The 27564-nt window shown below is 37.3% G+C and overlaps 1 long non-coding RNA gene across 2 annotated transcripts in view; it reads right to left on the bottom strand.

Moving 5' to 3' along the window:
* The window catches only part of LOC116748070, a 61052-nt gene that overhangs the window by 6746 nt on the left and 26742 nt on the right, over window positions 1-27564 (bottom strand). The window contains exons 2-3 of one of the 2 annotated variants that reach the window (XR_004348164.1): window positions 21772-21828; window positions 13726-13783 (exon numbers count right to left, since the gene is read on the bottom strand). This is a non-coding gene — a long non-coding RNA (uncharacterized LOC116748070). The remainder of the gene's footprint in view (window positions 1-13725; window positions 13784-21771; window positions 21829-27564) is intronic. The other variant, XR_004348163.1, reaches the window with a different exon arrangement.

Genomic DNA, 27564 nt, shown 5'->3' with positions numbered 1-27564 from the left:
TTCACTCTCAGTGTTGTATATTCTATGGGTACATAGAATGTATAGTGACATATATCCATCGTTAACATATCATAGAGTATTTTCATTGCCCTAAAAATCTTTTGTGCTGTACTTTTCATTCCACCCCACCCCAACCTCTGAGAACCACTGATCCTTTCACGTTCTCCATAGTATTCTCTTTTCTACAATGTCATATAGTTGGAATCATACATTATATAGCCTTTTCAGACTGGCTTCTTTCACTTTATAATATGCACATATGAAGGAATCATTTCATGTCTTTTCATGGCTTCATATATCATTTCATTTTAGAATTAAATATTCCATTCTCTGAATGTACCACAGCTTATTTATTCCTTCACCTACTGAAAGACATCTTAATTCTTCCACATTTGGTCAATTATGAATAAAGCTGCTATAAACATCCGTGTGCAGATTTTTGTGTGAACTTAAGTTTTCAACTCTTCAGGTAAATGTCAAAGTGCACAACTGCTGGATTTTATGGTAAGAGTATGTTTACTTTTTAAGAAATTGCCAACTGTCTTCTAAAGTGGCTACAACATTTTGAATCCCCACCAGTGATGAAGGAGAGTTACTGTTGCCCCACATCCTTGCCAAAATATGGTATGGTCAGTGTTTCAGAAGTTGGCCATTCTAATAGGTGTGCAGAGGTATCACAGTGATGGTTAAATTTGCATTTGTTTTTTACATTAAGTCTTATCATATGTTTATTTTGATCTGTATATTTTCTTTGGTGAGGGGTCTATTAACATCTTTGACCCATTTATTTAAATTGGGTTGTTTTTTTAAATTATTTATTATTTAAAAATTATTTTTATTAATACAATGTTGTGTTAGTTTCAGGTGTACAGCAAAGTGAATGAGTTATACATATACATATATCCACTCCTTTTTTTCTTATATCCTTTTCCCATACAGGCCATTACACAGTACAGAGTTGAGTTCCCTGTGCTATACAGCAGGTTCTAATTAGTTATCTATTTTATATATAGTAGTGTGTATCTCCCAATTTATCCCTCCCCCCCTTTATCCCCTGGTAACCATAAGTTTGTTTTCTACATTGGTGACTCTACTTCTGTTTTGTAAATGAGTTCATCTGTAACCTTTTTTACAGATTCCACATATAAGCAATATCATATGATACTTGTCTATGTTTCACTTACTTCACTCAGTATGACAATCTCTAGGTCCATCCATGTTGCTGCAAATGGCATTATTTTGTATACATGTACCACACCTTTATCCATTCATCCATCAATGGACATTTAGGTTGCTTCCATGTCTTGGCTATTGTAAATAGTGCTGCAATGAACATTGAGTGCATGTATCTTTTCAAATTATGGTATTCTCCAGATATACGCCCAGGAGTGCGATTGCTAGATCAAATGGCAGCTCTATTTTTAGTTTTTTAAGGAACCTCCATACTGTTCTCCATAGTGGCTATACCAATTTACATCCCCACCAACAGTGCAAGAGGGTTCCCTTTTCTCCACACTCTCTCCAGCATTTGTTGTTTGTAGATTTTTTGATGATGGCCTTTCTGACTGGTGTGAGGTGATACCTCATTGTAATTTTGATAGCATTTCTCTAATAATTAGTGATGTTGAGCATCTTTTCATGTGTCTCGTGGCCATCGGTATGTCTTCTTTGGAGATATGTCTATTTAGATCATCTGCCCATTTAAGATTGGGTTTGTTGTTTTTTATTTTGATATTGAGCTGCATGAGCTGTTTGTATATTTTGGAAATTAATCCCTTGTGGGTCGCTTCATTTGCAAATGTTTTCTCCCATTCTGAGGGTTGTCTTTTCATTTTGTTTATGGTTTCCTTTGCTGTGCTAAAGCTTTTAAGTTTAATTAGGTCCCATTATTTTTGTTTTTATTTTCATTACTCTAGGCAGTGGGTCAAAAAAGATGTTGCTGTGACTTATGTCAAAGAGTGTTCTGCTATATATTTCTCTAAGAGTTTTATAGTATTCAGCCTTACATTTAGGTCTTTAATCAACACTGAGTTTATTTTTGTGTATGATGTTAGAGAGTGTGCTAATTTCCTTCTTTTACATTTAGCTGTCCAGTTTTCCCAGCACACTTACTGAAGAGGCTGTCTTTTCTCCATTGTATCTTCTTGCTTCCTTTGTCAAAGATAAAGTGACCATATGTGCGTGGGTTTATCTCTGGGCTTTCTATCCTGTTCCATTGATCTATATTTCTGTTTTTGTGCCAGTACCATACTGGCATATATATCATATATATGCTCTTTTGTCATATATATCAATTTTCACTTGGGTCTATTTCTGGGCTACCTATTCTGTTTCATTAATCTATTTGTCTATTGGGGGGAATAATACAACACTATCTTGATTACTGTCTGTAGCTTTAAAATAAGTTTTGAAGTAGAGTAGTGTGAATCTTTCAACTTTGCTCTCCTCAGATAACATGTTGGTAATGCAGGGTATTTTGTCTCTCCATATAAACTTTATAATCAGTTTGTTGATATCCACAAAATAACTTGCTGGAATTTTTATTAGGACTACCTTGAAGCTATTCATCAAATTGGGAAAAACATACATCTTGAAAATGTTGAGTCTTCTTTATCCATGAACATGTATTGATACTATCTCCACTAAATCAGTTAATTTCTATTATCAGAATTTTATAGTTTTCCCCATATAGATCTTGTACATATTTTGTTAGATTTATACCAATTTCATTTTGGAGAGTATGAATGTAAACAGACCTGTGTTTTTAACTTCAAATTCCACTTGCTTGTTGCTGGTGTCTAAGAAAGTGACTGAAGAACCTTGTATCCTGAATCCTTTCTATAATTGTTTCAGTTCTGGGAAGGTATTTTTGGTTTTAGTTTTGTCAATTCATATTTTCTACATAGACAAACATGTCATTTCCAACCAAAGTCAGTTATATTTTTTCCTATCCAAAATGTGTTCCTTTAATTTCCTTGTCTTTGCTTTAGCTAGAATCCAGTACAATGTTAAAAAGGAGTGGTGACAGGGGACATCTTTGCCTTTTATCTGATCTTGGTGTGAAAGCTGCTAGCTTCTCACCATTAGGTATCAAGCTGTAGGTTTTATGTAGATAGATCATCTTTATCAGTCTGAGTTAGTTCCCCCTGCATTTCTAGTTTATTGCAAGGTTTTTGGGTTTTTTTAATCACAAATGGGTGCTGGATTTTGTCAAATGCTTTTCCTGCATCTATTGCTATGATCGTGTGATTTTTTTTAGCCTGTTGATATAAGAGTTTACATTAATTAATTTTCTCTTCAAATATGTTCTCATGCCCTTTCTCTCTCCCTTCTCCTTCTGGGACCCCTACAATGTGAATATTGGTGCATTTAATGTTGTCCCAGAGGTCTCTTACACTGTCCTCATTTCTTTTCATTCCATTTTCTTTATTCTGTCCTGTGGCACTGATTCCCACCACTGTCTTCCAGCTCACTTATCTGTTCTGCCTCATTTATTCTGCCATTAATTCCTTCTAGTGTGCTTTTCATTTCAGCTACTGTATTGTTCATCTCTGTTTAACAGTTTGTTCTTTATATCTCTACCTCCCGGGAGATCAGCTCGATGCTTTGTGATGACCTAGAGGAGTGGGATAGGGAGGGTGGGAGGGAGGCTCTAGAGGGAGGGGATATGGGGATGTAAATATACATACAGCTAATTTACTTTGCTGTATAGCAGAAACTAACACAATATTGTAAAGCAACTGTATTCCAATAAAGATGTTTAAAAAATAATAATAAAGCAAATTTGAAAACAAAAAAAAATCTTCTCTTTGTTAAACATTTCTTACATCTTCTCGGTCTGTGCCTCCATTCTTTTTCCAAGATCCTGGATCACCTTTACTATCATTACTATGAATTATTTTTCAGGTAGATTGCCTATCTCCACTTCACTTAGCTGTTCTTTTTATCTTGTTCCTTCATCTGGACCACATTTCTCTACCGTCTCATTTTGTCCAACCTTCTGTGGGTTTTTTTCATTTGTTTTTATATAAATTTATTCATTTAAATTTTTACTTGGGGCTGCATTGGGTCTTTGTTGCTGTGTGCAGGTTTTCTCTAGTTGTGGCAAGCTGGGGCTACTCTTCACTACTGTGAGCGGGCTTCTCATTGCAATGGCTTCTTGCTGCGGAGCACAGGCTCTAGGCGCACAGCTTCAGTGATTGTGGCACTTGGGCTCAGTAGTTGTGGCTCATGGGCTCTAGAGTGCAGGCTCAGTAGTTGTGGCACACAGACTTAGCTGTTCTGTGGCATGTGGGATCTTCCCAGACCAGGGATCAAACCCGTGTCCCCTGCCTTGGCAGGTGATTCTTAACCACTGCACCACCAGGGAAGTCCTAACCTTCTGTGTTTGTGGTGCCCTTTCCACAGGCTGCAGGGTCATAGTTCCTCTTGCTTCTGGTGTCTCCCACCCGGGTGGGTAAAGTTGGTCCAGGGGCTTGTGCAGTCTTCCTGGTGGAAGGGACTGGTACCTGCCATTTCAAGGGGTGGGTTTAGAGGTGGCTGTGAGCTCAGTACAACTTTAGGCAGCCTGTCTGCTGACGGGTGGAGCTGTGTTCCCAGCCTGCTGGCTGATTGGCCTGAGGCAACCCAGCACTGGAGCCTGCAGGCCATTGGGTGGGGCCAAGTCTCAGTGCCAAAATGGTGACCTCCATGAGAGCTCACACCAATTAATATTTCCTGGGGCTTCTGCCACCAATGTCCTTGCCCCCACAGTGAGCCACAGCCAACACCTGCCTCCCCAGGAGACCCTCCAAGACCCGCCAGTACGTCTAGCCCAGGTTCCTATGGAGTCACTGCTTTGTGCTGAGTCCCAGTGCACATGAAGCCATGTGTGTGCCCTCTAAGAGTGGAGTCTGTTTCCCCCACTGCTATGCAGCTCCTGCACTCATGCCCTGCTAGCCTTCAAAGCCAAATGCTCTGGGGGCTTCTCCTCCCAATGTCAAACCCTCAGGCTGGGGGAGCCTGACGTAGGGCTCAGAACTCTCACTCCTGTGGGAGAACCTGATATATTTTCCAGTTTGTGGGTTGCCCACCTGGAAGGTATGGGATTTGATTATTTCATGAAAGTGCCCCTCCTACCATCTCATTGTGGATTCTTGTCTTTGGATGTAAAATATATGTTTTTGATAGGTTCCAGCCTTTCTTATTGATGGCTGTTCAGCAGTTAGTCGTGATTTTGGTGTTTTCATGACAGGAGGTGAGCACAAGTCCTTCTACTCTGCCATCTTGTCCAGAATGGAGGGGCTGCTTTTAGTTTGGATGATTGCTGTCTCTTTCCTCAGTGTGTGCTAGCCATTATCCCCTTGATATGGGGTGTGCAGGTCTGGTGGCCTGTACACACTCCTAGGACAGCAGGGGCAGGGACTGGCATCTGACAATTAATTTTCAAATGCTGAAACAACCTTGCATACCAATTATATATTCCATTTATTCATGATGCATAATTCTTTATACATTGTTGTATTTGATTTGCTAATATTTTGTTGAGGACTTTTATCTATGTTCATGAAAGATACTGGTCTGCAGTTTTCTTGTAATGCCTTTGTCTGATTTTCCTATTAGGGTAATGTTGGCCTCACAGAATAAGTTAGGAAACATTTTCTCTGCCTCTATCCTCTGAAAATGATTGTAGAGTACTGGGATGATTCCTTCCTTAAATGTCTTACAGAATTTACTAGTGAACCCATCTGGGCCTGGTGCTTTCTGTTTTGGAAGGTTATTAAATATTGATTCAATTTCCTTCATAGATATAGGACTAAGGAGCTTGTCTATTTTTTTAAATGTAACTTTTTCTATACTCATCTTTTTTCTTTTTTTGGCTGCACCACGCACCTTGCAGGTTCTTAGTTCCCTGACAAGGGATTGATCCTGGGCCCCTGGCAGTGAGAGAACCCAGTCCCAACCACTGGACCACCAGGGAATTCCTGAGATTGTCTATTTTTATTGTGTAAGTTTTGGTAAACTGTGTCTTTTGAGGAATTGGTCCATTTCATTTAGATTATCAAATATGTGGGCACAGAATTGTTTATAGTATTCCTTTATTATCATTTCAGTGTCCACAGGATCTGTAGTGATGTCCCACCTTTCATTTCTGATATGAGTAATTTGTGTCCTCTGTTTTATTTTTCTTAGTCTGTCTAGAGGCTTATGAATTTCATGGATCTTTTGAAAAAACCAACTTTTGGATTCATTTACTTTTTGTATTTCTTGTTTTCAGTTTTATTAATTTCTGCTCTAATTGTTATTTTTCTTCTTTAGATTAATTTGCTTTTTTTCTAGTTTCCTAAGGTAGAAACTTAGATTGAGTTTAGTTGTTTCTTGTTTTCTATAAATACATATCCAGTGCTATAAATTATTCTCTGAGCACTGCTTTCATTACATTCTACAAATTTTGGTAAGTAGAGTTTTCATTTTCATTTAATTAAAAATATTTTAAAATTTCACTTGATACTGCTTCTTTAACACATGTGTTATTTAGAAGTGTTTTTAATCTCAACACATTTGAGATTTTCCAGATATTTCTAATCAGGAAAATTATTGATTTGTAATCTCATTCCATTGCAGTCTGAGAGCATATATTGATTTTATTCTTTTAAATTTGTTAAGGTGTGTTTTATGGCCCAAAATTTTTTCCATTTTGCTGAATGTTCCATGTCAGCTTGAGAAGAATGTGTAATCTTAGTGTTGTTCAATGAAGTAGTCTATAGATATTCATTAGACCCAGCTGATTGATGGTGGTGTTGAGTTCAACTATGTCCTTACTGATTTTCTGCCTGCTGGATTTGTCCATTTCTGAAAGAGAGGTGTTGAAGTCTCTAACTAATAGATGGTTTCGTCTATTTCTCTTTGTAGTTTGCATAGGTTTTGCCTCAAATAGTTTGATGTTCTGTTGGTAAGTGTATACACGGGAAGGACTGTTATATCTTTTTGGAGAATTGACCCCTTTATCATTATGTAATGACCTTCTTTATCCCTGACATCTTTAATTTCTTTGAAATCTCCTCCATCTGAAATTAATAGAGGTACTCCTACTCTCTTTTCACTAGTGTTAACATGATATATCTTTTCCACCCATTTACTTTTTTTTTTTTTTTGCGGTACATGGGACTCTCACTGCTGTGGCCTCTCCTGCTGTGGAGCACAGGCTCCGGACATGCAGGCTCAGCGGCCATGGCTCACGGGCCCAGCCGCTCCACAGCATGCGGGATCTTCCTGGACTGTGGCACGAACCCATGTCCCCTGCATCAGCAGGTGGACTCTCAACCACTGTGCCACAAGGGAAGCCCACCCATTTACTTTTATCTGTAAGTGTCTTTATAATTCACTTCTTTTAGGAAGCAAATAGTTGGCTCTTGTTACCTGACCTACTCTGAACACACCCAAATTTGTGCAATTAGAACACTGATGTTGAAAGTGATTATTGATATAGCTGGTTTAACATCTACCATATTTGTTCCTGTTTTCTATTTGTTGCACTTTTTCTCTGTTCTTATTTTTGTCTTTTAATTTTTTTGGCCTTTTGTGGTTTTAACTGAGCATTTTATGAGATTCCATTTTCTCCCCTTTATTAGCATATCAGCTAATACTTCTTTTGTAACTTTTTTTTAGTGCTTGCCACAATGCAATATACATTTACAATTAATCCAGGTCTGCTTTCAAACAACATTATATCACTTCCCGGTAGTGTGAGTACCTTTTAATAACAAAATAATCCTAATTCCTCCCTCCTGTACCTTATATCATTGCTTTCACTAATTTCACTTATACGTAAGTATACATAAGCACAAACATATATGCATATGATATATAAAAGTACACACGATTGAACACAGTGTTATTATTAACAAACTATTACCTGTTAGATCAATTCATAATAAGAAAAAAAGTTTTTTATTCACCTTCACTCATTCCTTCTTCAAGGCTCTTCGATACTTTATGTAGATCCGAGTTTCCAATCTTTATCACTTTCCTCCTCTCTAAGCACTTCTTTTAACGTTTCCTGAAAGGTCTACTGGCAAAAAATGGACCTTCAATTTCTTCTTTATTTCTTCTTCGCTTATGAAGGATAACTTTGCAAAGTACAGAACTCTAGTTTCCAGGTTTTTTTCTCTAACCACTTTAAATATTTCACTCCATGCTTTTCTTGCTATCATTTCTGAGAAGTCAGATGTGATTCTTATTTTTATTCCTCTATAAAGGTGTCCTCATTTCTTTTATGGTGTTTTTGATATTTAACATTTCTTTTGGTTCTTAGGATTTCCATCTCTCTGCTTACATTGCCCATCTGTTCCTACATGCTGTCTACGTCACCCACTAGAGTCCTTAACATAGTCCTCTCGCTTCTTTCAGGATTTTTTTTTAGCTTTAATTTTCTGTAGTTTTATAAAATGATATTCCTAGGTATAGTTTTTGGCCCATTTATCTTGGTGTTCTCTGAGCTTCCTGGATCTGTGCTGTGGTGTCTAACATTAATTTGGGGGAAAATTTCAGTCACTATTACTTCAAATATAACTTCGGTTCCTTTACTTCTTCTTCTTGTATTCCCATTACATGTATGTTACACTTCGTGGTTGTGCCACAGTTCTTCAATATTCTACTTTTTTCTTCAGTCTTTTGTTCCCTTTGCTTTTGGTTTTCAAGAATTCTATTACTATATCCTTGAGCTCAGAGATTCTTTCCTGAGCCTTGTTTAGTCTACTAAGGGGCCCATCAAAACCATTCTTCATTTCTGTTATAGTGTTTTTTATATTTATCACTTCTTTTGGTTCTTTCTTAGGATTTCCATCTCTCTACTTACACTGTCCGTCTCTTCTGGCATGCTGTCTACTTCACCCATTTAGAGCCCCTAGAATATTAATCATAGTTGTTTTAAATTCCAGGTCTGATAACTCCAATATACCTGCCATCTCTGGTTCTGGTCCTTGGTCTGCATCTTCAAATTGGGTTTTTTGCCTTTAGGTATGCCTTGTAATTTTTTCTTGATAGCTGGACATGACATACAATGTAAAAGGAACTGCTATAACAAGGCTTTAGTAATGGGATGGTGAAGCGTGAGGGAAGGGGAAACATTCTACAGTCCTATAATTAGATTTTGATCTCTCAGTGACCGTATGTCTCTGGACTATGTAACTTCACAACAGCTTCTCAGTTTTATTCTTCTTGCCTTGGGTGGGACAGGATGGCTACAGTAAGCTGGAGTTGGGTATTCCCCTTCCCCAGGTTAAGTTAGGCTATGATAATACCCCAGCAGGTTAGGCTCTGGTTAAATAGTTGCCTCTGAGGTCAGGTCTTCTTAAGAACAGAGTACTCTGGCTTATTTCAAAATGATTCTCCTTTCTCTCCCCCTGACAGAAGTACAAGGGTATTTTTCTCCTGTATGTACTCCTGGAGGTAAATCTCACAATATTGTGGAGATCCCTCTATGACTGGGTTCCCAAGGAGTTTTTACCTCTCAGACTTGTCCACACTGAGGCTCCAGCAATTTAACTTACAGTTCAGGTTTTCCTATCCTGGCACTGGTTCCTGCAGTGGTTTCTGCTCCTCTACTACAGTAAGCCATGACTCCCTGTATTCACCTGTCTCTTCTCTCCAATCTTGTGGGCAATAGTTTGCCCTGTGTCCTCTCCTCTTTTACAGATACAAGAAGCACTGGTGATTTTTCAGTCTGTTTAGTTTTTTACTTATCTTTTGGATGGAGTGGCTCCAAGCTCCTTACCTATGGAACTAGAAACCTCACTTACTTCTTTTGAAGTCTACTAGTGATCAGTCACTGCATATCAGGTATTCAGTTTACATGCAAAAATGTAGTTATGTTGCCTCCTTGTCTTCCAGGGATGAACCCATATGACATCTTCGAAAATACATAATCAAAAAAGGAAATGGCCAAGAAAAAAAATAGAAGGGCAGTAATAAAAGTGTTAACACTGACGGGAAATTTGAAATTAATGTAAACATAGTTATAACATAATTGGCTGACCATGGAAATGTTGACAATATCATTTGACCTTTAGATATGCACCTGTAGTAACTTACCAGTACAAATGAGAACAGTGACTGTGCTGAAAAGGATGAAGATGTCCAATAGGGAATGACATACCAGCAAAAATTTTTATATTAAAGAAACTTTCAGAAATATTTCATGACACTGAAAGCATGAAAGATGAAATGCTGGATGGAAATCCATATTTAGAAAGAAGAATGACAATTCAGCAAACTATAGAAAAGATGCTCATTCCTAATATACAAATTATACGAGAAGAAAGTAAGCACTGTTAAATCTACTATTGATAATTTTTATAATGAAATAAAACACTCTAATTTTAAATGTTTCTAACATTTCATATTAAAATATAGTAAATAACTGTTAGCTTAACTAATGCTTTAAATTTCCTATACATTTGTGATTGACAGTAAGAATTTTTAATGTTTTGACAAAAAATTTTTTAGGTAATGGAGCAACAGTAATTTTTCCATTAATTAATACTGCTTTCAGGTAGCAGTCATTTTTACAGTCCCACAATACTATGTAAAGCAAGATTTGCCTATATTTCATGGGATTTTTTGGGGGGTGGGGTGCCATTGTAAATGGTACTGTTAATTAAATTTTGATTTCCAAATATTCACAGCTAGTATACTGAAATGCATGCCCTTTATTGTTTTTTATTGCCTTATGGTATTGGGTTGAACTTCCAGTGCAAAATTGAATAGTCATGGTGAAATCTAACATACTTGCCTACTTCCTGTTCACAGAAGGGGAAACCATTAAGTCTTTAATGGTTGATACTGATGTTACTATCAGTGTTTAGGAGATTCAATTTATCACATTAATAAGGTTGCCTTCTATTTCAAATTTGCTAAGCATTTTTTGTTATGAATAGGTTTTAAATTATGTCAAATGCTTTTCTTTTTGTACATATTGATATAACATGTTTTCTTTTTTAGTTACATGATTGACTTCCAAATGTTGAATTACTCTTTCAGTTCTGAACTGGACCACTTTCAAATACACCCAGAGCATTCTGTTCTCCTTAAAAAAGGCACACTGTCAAGGGAAACATTTTATCACAGTCAAACAGACCTCGGGTAAGGGAAATCCCAACTTCTGTTCCCTACAGCCTTTGACATAGAGGAAAGAAAATACCCAACTCCAGTCCCTTTGAGCCTCTGACAGAAAAAAGGGAAGTACCCAAATCCAGCCCTTTCTAGCCTTCCTGTCTCACCTCAAGTGGGAAAAACCGAAGAATCACTTGGTAAGGTCACAGACAAGGGGCACAGGCTCACTAAAAGACTGAGACTTAATCACAGGGATATAAATGCTACTCCTCTCCGCACATACCTTACCAACATATTAACAGAGCTCCTCTTTCCACTTTTCAGAGTACTCCTTGAGTTGCCTCTTATTTCCAGGGATTACAGTGTACTTAAGAGTGGAGGAACAGGGAGAAATGTATCTATGTCACACTTTCTGAAACAGAAGTCCTGGTGCCTGTTTTTATAAATAAAGTTTTACTGGAAAACAGTCACACTCATTCATTTATTAATTGTCTAAGGTGACTTCTGTGCTACAATGGCAGAGTTAAGTAGTGTGAAAGACCAGGACTTGAAAAGCATAAAACACCTTCGATTTGGTCCTTAAACTTTCTGACCCCTGTGTTAGAGGGCATTATGGTAAAGCCCCAAATACAACAGCAACAAAAAGGATAAAATATTATGAATAAGCAGGTCAAAAACTGTTTAAAATATATATGAAGGTAACTATAAAATACACATTAAAAATTCAAAAAGAGCCTTAAATAAATAAAAAGACATCCCTTGTGTTTAGATTAGGATGTCCCAAGATCTTCAAGACAACACTTATAAGTTTATAAATTTTATAAACATAATTTTATAAATTTAATAAAATCCTCCCCCCAAAATCCCCAAAAATTAGTTTTACAGAGCTACACAAATTGATCCTGAAGTTCAACTGGAAAAATAAACCCACATAAATTTCTAGGAAAACACTGAAGAAAAAAAAGAGCTCCATGAGTGAACTAACCTGACAAATTATTATAATATACTATAAAGCCTATATAATCAGGAGTGTGGTACTAGCCCCTGAATAGAGAGGTCAATGGAAAGGAACAGAAAAGTCCAGAAAACAGACCCAACTGTACGTAAAAGCTTACTACATCACAGTCCATTTGCAGTTAATAATGTATTGCTTCACAATATCTTGCAATGTTATAAGCTCATAGTCCCCTGTTCTTTATTTTACTTTTTTATATATAATACATACATGTATGTTATAGACCTAATACAACGATGTTACAATTTAAATTTTTAATAAGGTATTTGCTTTATAAAGCTATGAAGAGAGAAAAGGCAAAAAAAAAAACTTTGCATTTACCCAGATATTTACCAGTTCTAATGCCCTTCATTCTTTTCTGAGGATCCAAGTTTTCAAGAAGTTTCATTTACTTCTGTCTTAAGTACTTCTTTACTTACCCAGATATTTACCAGTTCTAATGCCCTTCATTCTTTTCTGAGGATCCAAGTTTTCAAGAAGTTTCATTTACTTCTGTCTTAAGTACTTCTTTACCTTGTGGTGTAATACAGATCCATTTGCAACAAATACTCTTAGTTTTCTTTTATTGAAAATGCCTTTATTCCATCTTCATTTTTGAGTATTTTCACTGGATATACATTAAGGATTGACAGGTTTGTTTCTTTTTTTTTCGCTCACAACTTTAAAGGTGCTGTTCCATGCAGTTTGGCTGAAATGGTTTCTGATGAGAAGTCAGAAAGTAATATGATCATTATGCCCATGTATATGTCATTTTTGTGTTGCTAAGCTTACACTTTTTGTTTGGCTTCAGACACTTTAATTATGATGTGCCTAAGGTGGCCTTCTTTACCTTTATCATGCTTCATATTTAGCATTTTCTGTCTGCAAATTTTTACATTTAATGGAGTTTGAGAATTTTTCATTTAAAAAATGTTTTTCCCCATTTGTCTCTTTCATCTCTTCTGATATCCCAATTACACATATGTTTGACTGATGTGATCTAACAGGTTTCCGTGGCTCTGTTCAGTTTTTCTCATTCTTTTTTTTACTCGTTTCCTCACCTAAGATAATTTTTATTGATCTGGCTCCAAGCTCACTTACTCTTTCTTCTGTCACGTCTATACACATACAGAAGTTAAATCCCCTCAATGAACTCTGCACTTCAGAAATTACATTGTTGCTTTCCAGCATTTCCATTTATTTCCTTTTCATGAGTTCCTTGTGGAGAATTTCCATTTTTCTACTGAGATTTTCATGCATTGAAAATATGTTGTTTCAACGTGTGGACACTGCAGGGGGAAGGAGGGCTGGGATGAATTGGGAGACTGGGATTGACATACATATGCTGCTAGGTATAAAACAGATAACTAGTAAGGACCTGCTGTATAGCACAGGGAAATCTACTCAGTGCTCTGTAGCAACCTGGATGGGAGGGAAATCCAAAAGGGGGGGGGGGATATGTGTATACATATGGCTGGTTCACTTCACTGTGCATCAGGAGCTAGCACAACATTGTAAAGCAACTATACACCAATAAAAATAAATAAATATTTTAAAAAGAAAATATGTTGTTTCACTTCATTGAGAATAAAAGTGCCCACTTTAAAATTCTCAAATGCTAGTTTATAATTTGGGTTTACCTTAGAGTTGGAATTCGGTTCTTCATAAGAATGAACATTGTAATTCATAGGAAGACCACTATAAAAATAATGTACAAAACATAAGCTAAATAGGAAAACTAAAATGAAATTCTAAAACAATTCAACTGCTCCCAGAAAAGCAAGAAAGGAGGAACAAAGAAACTAATAATGGAGGAAACAAATAGAAAGCCAAAAATAAAATGGCAGACCCCAGCAGAGACACAGCAATAATTCCAATAAATGTTAATGGAATAAATGCTCCACTTAAAAGGCAGAGACTGTTAAAAATCAATTTAAAAACTAACATAAACTAAATATGAAATACAGAGGTGAACTTTAAATATAAAACACAAATAGACTGAAGTGGGTGTAAAAACAATATCAGAAGGAAATGATAAGCTAAGTTCACTAAAATAGTTGTATCAATAGTAGATAAAACAGATTTAAAAACAAAACTTATTACTGGAAAGCAAGAAGGACTAAGACTAAAAAAAGTACTGATTCAACAATACACAACAATCATAAACGTATTTGCACTCAGTAACAGAATACATGAACTAAATCAAAATACATGAACTAAAGACTGACAAAATAAAAGGTAATTCTACACTCATGGTTGCTAATTTTAAACCTCTGTCAGCAATTCACAGTCATAAAAAAAAATTCAGGAATGCATACATGCATAAAAGATATGAACAACGTTATCAATCACCTAGATTCAATTGATACTGTTAGATAATACAACAAAAATGACATAACGCACATTATTTTCAATTGCACAAGGTAGGTTTACCAAGAGGGACAATATTCTGGACCATAATACAGTAGAAATATAAATAAAAACATTAAGATTGGCTTCCCTGGTGGCACAGTGGTTAAGAATCCACCTGCTAATGCTGGGGACATGGGTTTGAGCCCCAGTCTGGGAAGATCCCACATGCCATGGAGCAACTAAGCCCGTGCACCACAGCTACTGAGCCTGTGCTCTGGAGCCCGCAAGCCACAACTACTGAAGCCCACAGGCCTAGAGCCCGTGCTCTGCAACAAAGAGAAGCCACCACAATGAGAAGCCCACGCACCGCAACGAAGAGTAATCCCCCACTCGCTGCAACAAGAGGAAGCCTGCGTGTGCAGCAACAAAGACCTAATGTAGCCAAAAATAAATTAACTAAATTAAAAAAAAAACAAGCTAAAACATTAAGACTGTAAAGAATATGTTCTTTAACCACAACAGAATTAAACACAAACCATAAGGTAACTAGGAAACCCCCAAATATTTAGAAATAAAACATTCCTTTAAATGAACATTGACTCAGTCAAAAAACTACAAGAAAGATCAGATGACATTTTGTACTGAATAATAATTAAAATATGTTTTAAATCTGTGAGATGCAGCTAAAGAAATTTATGACTTTAAATGTCTATGTTAGAAAAGAAGGAAGGTCTTGGGACTTCTCCGGTGGTGCAGTGGTTAAGAATCTGCCTGCCATATACCCTGAGAAAACCATAATTCAAAAAGAGTCATGTACCACAATGTTCACTGCAGCTCTATTTATAATAGCCAGGACATGGAAGCAACCTAAGTGTCCATAAAATGGTGAATGGATAAAGAAGATGTGGCACATATATACAATGGAATATTACTCAGCCATAAAAAGAAACGAAATTGAGTTATTTGTAGTGAGGTGGATGGACCTAGAGTCTCATACAGAGTGAAGGAAGTCAGAAAGAGAAAAACAAATACCGTATACTAACACATATATATGGAATCTAAAAAACAAACAAAAAATGGTCATGAAAAGCCTAGGGGCAAGATGGCAATAAAGATGCAGACCTACTAGAGAATGGACTTGAGGATACGGTGAGAGGGGAAGGGTAAGCTGTGACAAAGTGAGAGGGTGGCACGCACAAATGTACACTACCAAACGTAAAATAGCTAGTGGGAAGCAGGTGCATAGCACAGGGAGATCAGCTCGGTGTTTTGTGACCACCTAGAGGGGTGGGATAGGGAGGGTGGGAGGGAGGGAGACGCAAGAGGGAAGAGATATGGGGATATATGTATATGTATAACTGATTCACTTTGTTATAAAGCAGAAACTAACACCCCATTGTAAAGCAATTATACTCCAATAAAGATGTTAAAAAAAAAAAAGAATCCGCCTGCCAATGCAGGGGACATGGGTTTGATCCCTCATCTGGGAAGATATCCCAAATGCTGCAGAGCAACTAAGCCATTGCACCACAACTACTGAGCCTGCGCTCTAAAGCCCACGAGCCACCACTACTGAGCCTGCGCGCCATACTGCTGATGCCCGCGTACCCTAGAGCCCATGTGCGGCAACTACTAAGCCCGCATGTGGCAACTACTAAAGCCTGCGCGCCTAGAGCCTGTGCTCTGCAACAAGAGAAGCCAGCGTACTGCAACGAAGAGTAACCCCCACTCGCTGCAACTAGAGAAAGCCCACGTGTACCAATGAAGAACCAACGCAGCCAAAAAAAAAAAAAGGTCTCAAATCAATGATCTAAGCCGGTGTGGGGGGGGGGGGGGGTTCACTGATTTACAGCCCCCAGGCCTGTGTTGTCTTTGTAAATAATGTTTTACCAGAACACAGCCACATCCATTCACTTAAATTATCTATGGCCGACTTCTGCCACAACAGCAGCACTGAGCAATTGTGAGAGGCCATACGGTCCATAAAGCTAAAATACTATGCTGCCATTTAACAAAAACTTTGCCTACACCTGACCTAAACTTCTACCTTATGAAAGCAGGAAAGGAAGACAAGTTAAACTCAAAGCAAGCAAAAGGAAATTATAAAGGTAAGAGCAGAAATCTCTGAAATAAAAAACTGAAAAATAGAGAAAACAAAAAAATATCAAAACTGATAAATTAGATAGATTGATAAAGAAAGGAATAAAACTAATTTCTAATATCAGGAATTAAATAAGGAACATCACTACAGATGCTTCATACATTCAAAAAATAAAAAAGGAATATTATGAACTGATATGGAGTAGGTTCCAAAAAGTAGTATTGAAAGGAAAACTCAAAATACAATATGTTAAAGAACAAATATATCATGCTACCTATTGTGTGAGAAGGGAAAATAAAACATATATCTGTGTCAGCAGAATAAACCAGAAAACAATGAACTGAGTCATCAATAAGGGATGGGGAAGCAAATGAGGTAGAACGGATATAGGAGAGAATGACACTTCTCTGAGTGTAATCTTTTGTACACTTAACTTATTAAAGCACATTACTACTCTAAATATTCAAAAAATAAAATTATATCAGTAAGAACGTGATGGAAGGAAAACTAAAACTAAACAAATGAACATAGTTACATTCTGTGTTTACACCATAACCATATGGAGAGAAGAAAAGGAAGCAAATGGGATGGGAAAAAGAGAAAGAGGAAGGGGCAGGGAAATAGGCAAGGAAAGGGGAAGAATGGAAAGAAGGGAGGGAGGGAAGAAGAAAGGATGCATTCAAGTATCTTATAAACACAATATCTGACAGTATACCCTCAGTCTTGGGGGATGCGGGGGTGTCAGGGGGCGAGGAGCAGTAGTGAAAATAAACCCTTAACTATTCTTAGTGGGTTTGTTTATTGGCTTTTTGGTGAAGCAATTTTGAAAATACTTTAGGTACATTGTAAGACTGCACAATTGCGTAAATATTTTTGATGTTGCTGGGAGCCAGTTTTCTCACTGTGCATAGAAGGAAGAGATAATTATAGAATGGGGAAAATCAAGAAAGAACACTATAGGGATGGATTAGAACTAAAGGTACAGTATGAACCCACACAGAAATAAAATATGTATATGTTTAGTGTATATATATCTGTGTATCTGTGTATATATATGTACGTACTTCCTAGCTCTGTAGGAAGGGCTAACAAGAAAAGAGCTCAGGAGCAATGAGCAACCAAGCACCGAGATCTTGGTTTGTAAATACTATTCCTCCACTAAAAGGAACCAAGGCTCCTAGAAGAAAGAGACAATTGCAGGATGAGGCAGGATAGGTATGAGTCTTATGATGACAAAAGTAAGGAAATGTTCAAATAAATGTTGGGGACATATTACAAGCACATAAGAAACAGTTTTAAGGGGTTCCCATGGGCCATATCTAGAACATTTTGAGCAAAAAAATAATTAAGAAACAAAATGAAATATTAACCATGGAAAAAAGCTAAGAATTTCAATCCCTCATAATAATAAATAAATCAGAGAGAAGGTAGGTCTTGTGCTTATAATATTATGCTGAGGCTTGACTGGTAAATCTGGAGGAAGTGCTAGAGTTGCAAAACATTCACAGTAAAGAATGGGCAAGGATAAAGGCTAAGTCCAGGGAGATATTTTGATAGGGTGCAAGATATTTTCATGATCTCAAAATACCTCACTACACTGTGATGGAATCATCAACAATGTGAATATTCTGGTTGCCATACTGTACTACAGTTTTACAAGGCTGTGGAAATGCTGCAGATTAAAGAAGGCTACAAAGACATGACAACTAAGTATATTTTTTGGTATAAAAAACGTAACATAAAAGTTATTATTTCAGCCATTTAAAAATGTACAATTCAGTGGCATTAAGTACATTCACATTTTTGGGCAACCATCACCACCATCCATCTCATCATCCCAAATTGAAACACTGCACCAATTAAACAATGATTCTTATTCTCCCTCACCAGCCCCCCACCCCCAGAACACTATGCTACCTTCTGTATCTATAAATCTGACTATTCTAGGTACCACATATAAGTAGAATCATACAGTATTTGCCATTTTGTGGCTGGCTTGTTTCACTTAGCATAATATTTTCAAGGTTTACCCATGTTGTAGTATGTATCAGAATTTCATTCCTTTTTAAGACTAATATTTCATTGTATGTATACATGACATTTTGTTTATCCATTCACCTGTTGATGAATTTTTAGGTTGTTTCAACCTTTTGGCTATTGTGAATAATGCTGCTATGAATATTGGTGTGCAAATACCTGTCTCTGCTTTCACTTATTCTGAAACTATACCTAGAAGTGAAATTGCTGGATCATATGGCAATTCTGCTTAATTTTTTAAGGAACTGCCATATAGTTTTCTACAGTAGCTGTACCATTTCACATTCCCAACAGAAATGTCCTCTTTTGGACATTTGGAAAATACCCCCATGTTTGTTTCCTGTTTTCGAGATTCCACGTTGCTCTCTTGTAATTAACTGCCTTGTTTTGGTGTGACACAGCCTCCATTTGCTTTCTGAGAAAGGGTGTGTAAGAGATACAATTTTTTTGAACTTGTGTGTCTGAAAATGAACTGTTTTGCTCTCACACTTGATTATTTGGTTGAGTATAACATTCTAGGTTAAAAATATTTTCAAATCGTTTACTCCATTATCCTTCAGCTTCCAGTGTTTTTACTCGCAAGTTCAAAGATATATTTATTCTTGTCCTTTTCATGCAACATGGTTCCCCCCCGCACCCCCTGTGCAAGTTATTATGATCTTCTTTTGATTCCCATTGTTCTGAAATGTCACAATTATGTCCCTTGCTGTTGGTCTTTCTTTTCCACTATGCTGGGCACTTAGTGCGCTGATACAGTTTGAAAATGCACATCTGACATTTCTGAGAAAATTTTTTAAATTATTTTAATATTTTCCTTTCCTCCATATTCTCTGCTCTCTCTCCTTTATTTGGATGTTAGATATCCTGTTCTAATCCACTAATTTTCTTAACTTTTCCCTCTTATTTTCATAGCTTTGTCTTTTTGTTCTACTATCTGGGACATTTCCTTGGTTTATCTTTCAATCCACTTATGGACTTTTTCATTTATGTTATCATGTTTTTAATTTCTAAGAGCTCATTTTGGTCCTTTAAATATTCCTTTACATGGCTTTTTTTTTTTTTTTTTTTGGCTGAGTTGGGTCTTTGTTGCTGCGTGCGGGCTTTCTCTAGTTGCAGCGAGAGGGGGCTACTCTTCGTTGCAGTGCACGGGCTTCTCATTGCGGTGGCTTCGCTTGTTGCGGAGCAAGGGCCCTAGACTGCGTGGGCTTCAGTAGTTGCGGCACACGGGCTTAGTTGCTCTGCAGCATGTGGGATCTTCCCGGACCAGGGATCAAACCTGTGTCCCCTGCATGGGAAAGTGGATTCTTAACCACTGCGCCACCCAGGAAGTCCTGGCATTTTATTGTTTCATGGATGCAAAGTTTTCTCTCATCTCTCTAAAGGAATTTATTATAATTAAAACATTTTCTTCTGTTCTCTGCATTGTTTGTTTGTCTTTAATTGCTTGCTGTTGGTTTGTTCATTTTGGTCTCTGCCTTTCTGCTTAAAGATTTTCTTCAAATGTGGAGTGATCCATGGTTGTCTGTTCATATCTAAGGGACTGGAATGAAAAGCTGATTGGAAGTTTTAGGTATATAGGTGGGGCTTGTTAATCTTTGTTCTTCATGGTAGAATGACATGGTTGGGTCATTTCAATGGAGATTCCCAACTGTAAATACTGGTCTGATTTCTTCAGCTGGTCAATTTACTCTGAGAGAACTCCAGCATTCTCTTGGCTGTCAGCAAAGCCTATGCTTTCTTCATGGCACTACCTTGTATAGTTAAACGCTAAAACAAAGTTTTTAGTCTGACTGTTGTAAGAGTTCAGGCAAGGTAGGGATCAATGAGTGGCAGCAACGTTGGGGGAATCTTAATAAATGATGTGTGACATGGGATAAGCCCCTCCTAGGAAAATAAACTGGCACATCTAAGTATAATATTTATCTCTAGGCTGGATCCAGGACTACATGGGGTAAAAATGCTATACAGAACATTGTTATGAAATATGAAGGATAGTTTAGACAAATGAGGTAGACAAATGTATTATGGTTATAAAAAAAAAACAAAAACAACCCTATTCTTAGAAAGTATCCACTGAAGTATTTAGGGGTAAAGGGCCAAATGTTCTAGAAAAAAAAACTATACAGAGTGGAGAGGGAGGAGCACAAAAGGTAAAACTAGTAGTGGAAAATGTAAACAATAGACAAATCTTGATAAGAGAATACATGTGTTCCTTATATTATTTTGGTAAGTTTCCATAAGTTTAAAAATATTTTTGAATGAAAAATTTTTAAAAAAGGAATGACATCCATAACATTTTTAAAAAACTACTGTAAATTTTTATCCAGAATATTAAAAACAATACTGTCGCAAATCAATTAACAAAACTAAAAGACAAAACAACCCAATAGATAACAGTAAATGATGTGAAAAGAAACTTAAGAAAAGGAAACCAGAATCATTAATAAGCCTATGAAAAGATCTTCAACATCACCAATAATTAGTGAAATGCAAATTAAAGCACCAGATATAATTTCATATCCATCATGTTGGCAAATTTTTTAAAGAAATAATAACAAAAGTGCTGAAAAGCATAAGCACGGGGGAAAGGGATAAGGAGAGAAAAGAAAATGTTACTGAGAAACCAATATTCTCATACTCTTTGGTGAGAGCGTAAATTGGAACAATCACTCTGGAGAGTAACACATATTTCACTTTACATACACATAATTTCACTTTAATAAAAACACTAAAGAAATTCTCATATGTGCATAAGAAGTCCTCTAAAGATTTTACTGCAGCTTTGTATTTAATAGTAAATAACTGGAAACAACCTAAACATCCATCAGTAGGCTAACATATCCATTGTATTTTCACCAAGTGGAATATGGTACAGTAACTGAAATGAATTGGCTAGATTAATATATTTATCAATATAGATAAATCCCAGGGTAAGATATTAAAAATATTTAACAACTAGTATGGCACCAACCAGAAAAGACATTGTAAATAACTACTATGGCTATACTACTCCATAGTGGCTGAATATCCCGTATCTCAAAAATGAGTGAAAAAAACCAAAGTTGTAGAATACATAAAATATGATAGAATTTTAATAAAGTTTAATAGCATGGAAAAACCATTACTATATAACTAAGCAGTAAAAGTATTAAAAAAAACACATGGTAAGGATATATGACTTCAGAATAGGACTTACTTGTGGCATGTGATGAAGAGGGGGGCTTCAACTGTACTGCTTAAAGTTTTTAAAAATCTGAAACAAATATAACATTTAAGATCTGTTAAAGCAGGGTAGTAGTAACAAGCACTCAGTTTCTCACTGCCAATATATTCCGTTTGAAATATTTCATTTAAAAAATTTAGATGACTTACTTTCAGGAGAACCAGAGGATAGAAAAGAGACTCCACTCTTTAAGGGCACACCCCAAATCTCACACACTCTGAGACCCTGGGAAGAAGCAGTAATTTGAAAGGAGCCTGGATCAGACCCTCCTGCTGATCTTGGAGAGGCTCTACAAGAGGCAGGAGGCAACTGGAGCTCACCCTGAGGACACAGATGCTGGCAGCAGCCATTTTGGGGAGCTCATTCTATCAGGAGGATACTGGTGCTGGAAAATGCCATTTTGGAATCTTCCCTCTAGCTTATTAGGGATGGAACTGGCCCCACCCACCAGCCTGTTGGCATCAGTTCTGGGATGCTTTAGGTCAAGCAGCTACTCACACGGGAACACAGACCCACCCACCAGCAGACCAGCTGCCTTAGGACCCCTTGAGCACCAGCCACCCTCAGACATGGGCTACCACCAGTGCACCGGCACTAGCCCAGGGACCTCTGAGGGCCTACAGCCAGCCATTAAGACCCAGTCCGCCTACCAGTGGGCAGACACCAACTCTGGGACCCCCAGGGCCCTGCAGCCAGAGACATCAGGACCTGGCTCTGCCTACCAGCAGGCTGGCATTAGCCCCAGGACACCCTGGGCCCTGGCTGCACATACCAGTGGGTGGGCACCAACCCCGGAACCCCCTTGACCCTGGTGGTGCCCACCAGTGGGCAGACACCAGCGCTAGGACCACCACAGACCCATGGCCTACCAGTGTCAAGACCCACCACACCTACCAGGAGGCTGGTGTCAACCCAGGGACACCCTAGGTCCCAGCCCCATCCACCAGAGGGGCTGACATCAGCTCCAGGATTCCCCAGGGCCCTGTAGTCAAAAACCTCGGGACCCAGCTCTGCCCACCAATGGACTGGCACTAGTCCCAGGATTCCTGGGACCTGGTCCCGCCCACCAGCAGGCCAACACCAGCTCTGAGACACTGTGGACCCCTCAGTCAGCTGCCCTAGGATCCAGCCTGCTCACCAGCTGGCTGACACCAGGTTTGGGACACCCTGGGCTCTTCAATAGATGAATGGATAAAGAAGATGTGGGATACACACACATACACACACACACACACACACACACACACACACACACACACACAGTGGAATATTACTTAGCCATAAAAAAGAATGAAATCTTGACCTAGAGAGTATTATTCTAAGTGAAATCTAAAAACCAAAACAAATGAACAAACATAATACAGAAACATAAATACAGAGAACAGATGTTTGCCAGAGGGGAGGGAGTGAGAGGAGAGAAATCAGTGAGGGGAATTAAGAGTTGCACGATAAATGAGTCACTGCTATAAAATGTACAGTGTGGGAAATATAGCCAATAATTATGTAATACCTTTGAATGGTGATAGATGGTAACTAGATGTATCATGAAGATCATTTTGAAATATACAAAAATATCAAATCAGTATGTTGTACAACAGGAACTAACATAGTACTGTGGGTCAATTATACTTCAAAAACAAAGTAACTCATAGAAAAATGCATCAGATTTGTGGTTACGAGAGATGGGGTCGGGGGGTGGGGTTTGGATGAAGACAGTCAAAAGTTACAAACTTCTCATTATAAGATAAATAAGTACTAGGGATGTAATGTACAACGTGATAAATTAACAGTGATGTATGTTATGGATGGAAGTTGTTAAGAGTAAATCCTAAGAGTCCTCATCACAAGAAAAACTTTTTTTTCTATTCCTTTAATTTTGCATCTATATGAAATATGGATATTCAGTAAACTTATTGTGGTAATCATTTAATGATGCATGTTAAGTCTAATCATTATGTTGTATGCCTTAAACTTATACAGTGCTATATGTCCATTATCTCTCAATAAAACTAAAATAAAAATGTACAAAAAATAAAATTAAAAAGAAAAAAATAAGTAGATTAAAAACATAGTTACCAACAATTTCATTAACCTAAGATTAAATCACAAAGTGGCTGCTAAGGAGTAGTGAACTTGTAAGGCCAGCAGGTCCAGGGAAGGGGCCAGGGAGCCAGACGGAACCCCCACCAAAGTGGCTGATGCAACCGACGACACCTGACATTGCAGGCCCAGGACTTCCCACTCGGCCCCGGTCTTCCCGCTCCCCGAGGGGCGGAACCAACGGCTCTGAGGCTGATGCAACAGACACCTGACATTGCCACAACACCCGAGAGATTACCAAAAAAGGGCTGCCTCACACAGCAAGCGCCTGCCCTGCGTCCACCCCTATAAATTTTGTTCGTGCCTGCACCCGCGCGCGACTTCTCTGGCCCCTTTCTCTCGGACCAGTGAACCTCGGCCGGGAGCGTTCCTAAATAAAGCTTGTTTAAGCTCTCCTCCGTTTTTGGTGCCGTTGCTTACAGAACTGACTGGAAAGGGGCACAAGGAAACTTTCACAGGTGATGGAAATGGAAGGGTTACAATGCTTTAGGGGTGCAAAATTTGCCACCCCAAAATGTTTCTCTTTGGTATGAGGATTAATTTAGGCTGATTATTTTTAAATAACAGAAGACTCTGGAAGACTGTCATTATACTTACCCTGAAACTACCTAAAGAATTTAGATCAAGGGCCTGTTCCTGGAATAGAGCTATCACCAAAGATTATCTGCAAATAATATGAACTAGCTGTGGTGGGAGGAAACTTAGCAGGGCCTAGAGATCAAGAGTCCACTCTGTGTCAGGTTGTCTCTGCATTTATATACCAGACATTTGCTTTTCCATCTCCATGTGAATTGCCTTCCTTCCCTTTGAAGTCCCAAACCACTACCCCCAACACCCTCTTTTGTCTTTAGCTAAAGATGGTATTTAAGGTGAAGGCTTCAGCCATTTTGGCAAGTTACTCAACATTCCTGGGTCTGCCCCATGTATACATGTTATTAAACTTTTGTTTGATTTTTCTTCTGTTAATCTCCTGTAAATCATGTCAATCTAATTACTAGACCAGCAGAGGTCTAGTAAGGATAGAGGAAAGGCTTCCTGTAAGGATAGAGGAAAATTTCTTTCTTCCCGATAATGCATTTTAATATATGTGAACTATACCTCAAAGTTTTAAAACGGGATTATATGAACTTTTATTTTAAATAGTTCAATTTTATTTTACTTGTTTTAAAGAGGAGAGAAAGAAAAATGACAGTGAAGGTCTTGCTGAATTGCACATGCTATTTCACAAGAAATATAACTTACAAAATGACACCCTAATGTTTTTTTGGATGAAAAATCATTAGCATGTAAAACATTATATATATTCTTACCACATGTTAATTTTAAAGTATTGACACCATACAATGAAGAATGAGAATAAAAGAATGAGGATAATTACTTCTACAACTCATAAAATGACAAATTTCTGTGGCTGGTGTATTTCTACTTTCAGGGCTTATAACACATTTTGTTGTGTAACCTTACTCCCTCAGTTTTTCCTCTAGTTCAACATTTACCATGGATTCAATGTTTACCACCAGCCCTTTTATAACAGTTAATTCTATTCCTGTAATTGACAAAAAATTAATCAACAATCTATTGAAAGAAAAGGAAAATTTTATTCGAGCCAAATTGAGGATTATAACCGAGGAACAGCCTCTCAGAAAGATCTGAGAACTGTTCCACCCATTAGAGGTCAAAGCAGTTTTTTCTGAGACAGAAAGCTGTACATTAAATGCCACAGATAGATTGCACAATTCAGATCTGCAAGTACAAAATGGTGGGTCATTGTGACTCCTTACAAGATTAAGAAGGAATGCTATCTTTTAAGGAGTGGTCTTGTTGGTGCTAGGAGAATGTTGCTCTTTATGGTTGAGCAGGTATTTCTGCTGACGGGGAGGTTTGGTCGATGCATAATGCAAATACACAATGCACAATAGAGGGGAGACAGGAGGCCAAAGGGCAGAGAAAAAGCTTTAGTTTTAAATTTTCCTTGACTTGCCTTATATGAATTTTTATTTACTTCGTGGTTGACTATATTTCACTGTTAAATACCTTTTTCAAGAAAGGTTCATGAATGCTAATTCCATGAGTAATTTTATATTTGATTATTTCTGCCTGTCTCCTTAATACTTGAAAGACAACCTCTCTCTTTGAGTGATATGGTAACAAATTTGGTGACAATTTTTTAGATGAATTCCAGTCACTATGGTGAACTTAAGAATGCTATGGGAAACCTCCCCTCACCCAACTCAAAGTAGAAATGCTGGATAAAATAGAACACACTGACAAAAGTACATAAGAAAGATCAAAGAGAAGAGAAGAAATTCCTCAGATACCAGAAACAAAGACAGAACTCAAGGCCACTGCTGTGATATCTAGGCAAGAAATGTGCTCTCCAGAAAGTAGAAGAGCTTGGCTTCCTGTATGGAAGGCCCTACAGATCCAAAAAAGAGAGTGACAATTCACAGTTCCAGTTCCACAACCAACATACAAAAGTATCCTTTGCCCATCACTGCCAATAGTAGTTGTCTATTTAGTTTTATACCAATCTAGCAGATAAGAAAGGATATTGCACTTATAACTTGCATTTCCTTCAGTATATTTTCTATGCTTATTATTGATTCGGATAGGCATTTCCATGGAATTATCTATTCATATCTTTTATCCATTAATCTACTATTTTTCTTACTAACTCTCTGGAATAGCAGAGATAGAAACCCTTTACCTTTTGTGTGCAATACAAATTAGTTTTCTTTCAAATTCTGTTTGTGGTGTATTTTACCATAAAAGTTATTTTAAAACTTAAATTTATCTTTAAAAAGAATTCAAAAGTTTCTGCCTTAGTTGGAGGCTGTAATTTTCTCAAGTGAAAAGAAAGTGAATTTTCAGAGATATTAAAAAATTTAAAGTCCTCACATTTTCATCAACTCTCCTACTTCTTGCACTCTTAACCTCGCCTGAACAAGTTTAGTGTCAACAATCATTTGGATCATATTCTCATTTTCTCCAAGTTTTTTTTTCTTCATGGCTTAATTTGCTATAAACCAAGGCCTTTTGGGGCAGACAAAGCAGATTTCTGACCAAAGAATATTACCACAGATGAAGTTCATCTTGTAATGATAAAAGGGTTAAGAAAGACATAATGCCAAAAGTCTATGCAGAGCCTCAAAATAAATTCAGCAAAAATTAATAGAACTTCAAGGAGAAACAGATTGACTGCAATTATATTTAAAGATTTCAATATATTTCTCACCATAATTGGTAGAAAAAGTGGATAGAAAATCAGTAAAGATAGAGACTGAACAACTCAATCAACTAACTTGACCTGGCTGATGTTTATATAACACTTCAGCCAACAGCGGACACACATTCTTTTTTAAGCACACACTGAGCATTTTTAAGATAAATCATAACCAGGGCCATAAAACAATCTTAAGTAAATTTAAAATAATGCAAATCATATAAAGCAAATTCTTTGACTATAAGAGAATTAAAATAGATAATAATCCAGAAAGATCTCTGGAATATCCCCCAATATCTCCCAAATGTATGCAAACTAAATAGCACACTCATGGATAAAAGAAGAAGAATTCAATATGGAAATTAGAAAGTATTTTGAACATAATAAAAATTAAAACAATATATCAAAATTTGTGGGAAGTCACCAAAGATGTACATAGGAGA

This window comes from Phocoena sinus, chromosome X, assembly GCF_008692025.1.
Source record: "Phocoena sinus isolate mPhoSin1 chromosome X, mPhoSin1.pri, whole genome shotgun sequence".
Taxonomy (NCBI): domain Eukaryota; kingdom Metazoa; phylum Chordata; class Mammalia; order Artiodactyla; family Phocoenidae; genus Phocoena; species Phocoena sinus.
Note: the sequence above shows the minus strand (reverse complement) of the source record. Positions and strands in the feature narration are given on the sequence as shown.